This window comes from Desmodus rotundus, chromosome 4, assembly GCF_022682495.2.
Source record: "Desmodus rotundus isolate HL8 chromosome 4, HLdesRot8A.1, whole genome shotgun sequence".
Classification (NCBI taxonomy): Eukaryota; Metazoa; Chordata; class Mammalia; order Chiroptera; family Phyllostomidae; genus Desmodus; species Desmodus rotundus.
In genome coordinates this window covers 133,093,477-133,097,795 of record NC_071390.1, presented here as the reverse complement: position 1 = coordinate 133,097,795, position 4,319 = coordinate 133,093,477, and positions in this window count along the sequence as shown.

Genomic DNA, 4,319 nt, shown 5'->3' with positions numbered 1-4,319 from the left:
AGGAGTATTAAGAACAAAAACTCAATCATGGTTTGGGTCACTCTCATAGGAGTCATAACAAGTGCATGTGATCGGTGTATCGGAGGCCAAAAGACTCAGTTACACCAGCGTTTACACAGAATAGGGTTGGAAAACAATATTATCCTCATTATAGAGTTAGTCTGCCAGGGTTTACAAGTGCCATTTTTCAAAATTAAATAATCTACAAACTTTGTGTTCACAAACTGCCCATACTTTGTGGGCCCAAAATAAATGCTAGCTGACTGACTGACAGATAAACACCTCCATAAACAGATAAACATTTCTAAGTGAATTGCGGCCATATATTTAAAGAGGCAGTATCAGATCTACGTGTATAAACTAGAGATTAAATATACTAGAAACATAGCAATAATGCAGTAGTGAAAATATCTTTCTAATTTGTGAGTTCCTTGAACAGGAAATGAAGATAAAGTCCAGTAATTATTAAAATATCTCCAATAAATTTTCATAAAGTAAGCTTACTCTTCAAAAATGGGTGTTTTTCCAAGATTATGAAGTAATCCACTTTTGTAACTTCAAATCTTTACCCCAACTATCAGTTAATTTGTAAGTAAACGGGCCAGTGACGTGGTGTGATGTAGTTCTTCAGAGGAAGTATATAAAGAAACAGCTGAGACAAAACTAAATATCAACAAGTGGACATTTGATTACTCCACCTCCTCTCAGTTTTCATTATGCTAAATTCTCATTAAATATCCTTACCTAAGTCAATGAGCATATACCTAATACTTTAACTGAAATGTAGCAACACTTTGACTATCTCGAGTCAAATATTTTCTAGGTTTACGAACTTAAGCAAGACTGAATCTTTCTGGGTTTGATATTTTTTCATTTCAACAATGGAAATAATTTATTACATAATTTCTTTAAAAATATTTTTAAAGATATGTGTAATATTTGCTGCTATGCTGGGCATATACTGGCTATAAACCTAATTTGCTATATTATTTAATAATCAAGAACGATGGTGACAAATTCCCCAGTTACAAAGTTCATTTAGCATCATCTTTCTTGATAATGGGACTGCAGTGGGGCAGCTAAGTGACAGGATGAGAGACAGTAGTCTATGGAGGAAAGGACAAGTCTGGCTGAAAGGAGGGGACTGCCTCCTGGGTTGACATAGACTGGATGTTTGAAATGCGTAAAGTTACTCTGGCCCGCCCCACAGCAGAAAGTGAAGACCACAAAACCGCCACAAGCTCACCTTAAGGGCAAAGGGAGTAAATAACCTTAAGGAAGAGTTAAGAGGAAAGTTAAACCCTGGAATGAGGATATGACCCAGCCTATTTCATTAAGTTCAAAAAAAGAATTTTGATGCTGTTATTTCTTTAGGAACTTGGAAGCCCCATTCCTACAACATATGCAGCCTATAGATATCAGTCATGCCCAAGAACAAAGAACTTTTTCAGCGGTCACAATCACTTCCAAGTACTACTTCACTTTCTCCAGAAGTTAGAGATTATTTATAAGGACTATAGTAATACAGTGACTTATTTCAAAGGTTGATCCAAATAGTACGACTTGTGAGCAGCCCATTATAGGGTACTAATGCTGTTAACGGGGTGAAAAGTGTCTCCTAAATGTCTAAACCATGCTCTTTCTATAGTCGTTCCCTCACTTCTCTTTCACCAGAAATTGGGTTAAGATTGAACAGAAGGTGCAAACCTACTATACTAGGCATCAATTTGTCATCTAAAACCATTTCTTAGAATTCTTAATCATTCTGTGAGAAGCTATTTTTAGACAAAATTTAGTTGAGAAAATTGATGTTTAGAGAAAAAAAGTAACAGATTCAAGATTAAATACAGTAAGAGGTGAAATTTGAACCTAAAAATGTTGAAAATTCAGGAAGACATGCTGTGTTTCTGAGTGGAAAAAAAGTTTTATAAGGGTATAAAACAATCCCAATATATAAATATTCAATAAAATTGCAATCAGAATTCCAAGGTATCTTGTTTTACCCGATCAAAATAATTTTAAAAATCTGTATATAAATATAAGAATGTAAATGCCAAGAAATTTTGAAAGAATATTAAGGAATAACTTACCTTATCAGTTAATAAAACTTACTATAAAGCTGCAAACAGAACAGTGTGCCGCGGCGTGAGAACAGGGAAGTAAATGAATGGCTCCGGCTGTAGCTCGCCTGCCGACTAAAGTTACATGCAGAAGAAAATTCCTGGAGAACTGCGTACTGCTCTCTATCTCTGCCTTTTCCTCTATTATTGACCCTGTCCCTGCTGTCTCCTGCTATCTGTAGGAAGATCCTACATATTAACTTTACTTTTTCTTCCCTACAGTATTAAATTCTTTGGGATCTTTTCCATAATAAACATACAATTAACAATTTGGTGATTGCAAAGTAAATTTTACAATCTCAGTAACCTGTGATAATGTTAAAAATTACTGTGTACCAGGCACACAATAGTGCTCTATTTTTTATGTTTATCAAATTTTATGATCTAAATTCTATAATTTCATTTGAAAGGAGCAAACTGAGGGTCTTTGAGATTAAGATCACAGGACTGGTAAGAGGTAGAAATAAGTTTCCTGAAGGCAGAGGTGTCTAAATCTGGAATACTACTTACACCCCAACATATCATTGTTTTATAGGTTCTGAAACTGATAGTTTTGGCTCTTGGGAGGACACTGTATTCACTAGTAGTTTTCAAGCAATTCAAGGCATTTTGAAATAACAGTGCATTCTGTAGCCTCATGACAAGGGAGGAGCTGCGTCCTGGGAGAGAGACAGTGTTCCATTTCTCTGCCTCATTCTTCTCATTTTCTTATACTTGTTGCAAAAGCAAGTGAAAAATATATGAACTATTTAGTAAATACCTTGGTTTTATAAGAAATATGTGCAGTCTGCTGGTTTCATAGATTTTCCAGACTATAATCATTTTAGCTTATTTAATTTTTTTCTATTTCATGGAAAACAGTGACTGAATTGAAACTCTGCCTTCATCTTTGTCTCCTGGTTGAAGCCATGGCAAGAAAAGGCGCACCCAACCTCGGTTCCATAGTCATCTGAGCAACTGGAAAATGCATCACCATCAGAAGGAGGGGTAAGAAATGAGCATCGAATTACTAAAGCCAGGACATCCTAGTTAAAGGAACCCTCTGTAGGAACCAGAGACAGTATAGACAGAGCCAAAGTGATTATGAGACCTTGTCTCTACAAACGTCAGTATCTTAAAAGCTGGTGCTGTAATTAGAATCTTCTATTTTGTCTAAGCTCAGGACATGAAACTCATTGCAGTCACGCTACCTAGAAACTGAGCTGCTCGGAACAAAAAGATTTGTCCAGGAAATAAGAAATCAGGGTTATAACAGTCCAGATACATAAATATGTATATGGACTATCATTTTCTAGTAACAAATGGGCAAGAGATCCCCGGTGGCAGTGAGAGAGTTGCGCGGAGGGCCTGCTTTATCACCTACCACCGCTGTGTTTTCCGAGCAGTACTCTCGCCACTGCTAAACTCGGGCCGTCGTTAGTCCTTGCACATGGAAGCAATGAAGGTGTCTCTTAAAGTAAATCACTTGAGGATTTTTATAATCTCAAATAAAATTTTCTAATATTTTTTTCTAAGTTTTCCAGGTTTAAGGTTTTAATCTTTTATTATTTATTGTGCAGAGGTTTTGAAGAGCTTGAGGAGCGGCCCTAAATTGTTGGATGGCAAACTCTGAGCTGCCCAGTGCTCTGTTAACAACTAACAAGCTCTTTCTTTTTCACATTATTACTGTTCTATCCTCCGGTGCTTAAACATTCACAGCATGTGGCTTTATAAACCTTTGGCCGTTGATCAGTAAAAATGCTGATAAATATATTTGAGAGATTGCATGGGAAAGAAAGTCTGCATATAAATTTTCTCATCAACCACCAGAAAGATCATAGGCTTCCATTTCAACCGAACATATTTTCTAGTGCATTTTTTATGATATCAGGGTAAAGAAAATATGTCAATAAAACAAAACAGAATCTATTGCAAACTGGAACTTTGAAAATTAATAAGAAAATATGTAAATAAGGCAAATGCTATGGAATAAAAGAAAACATTCTTACTTTTTTCCTAATGAGGATTTGATAAAATAACAAATTGTTGCAAATATTTGTAGAAAAAATTAATAAACTCAATAAGGGGAAAGGTATACTGATCTAACTTTCTTTTGAAAGTAATAAACCTCTGTATTTATTTCTGGTATTAAGTAGAATTGATTTGCATCTGTCTGTTAAGTCTTAGATATGAACATGGTTAGAAAATTTTGAAACCTGA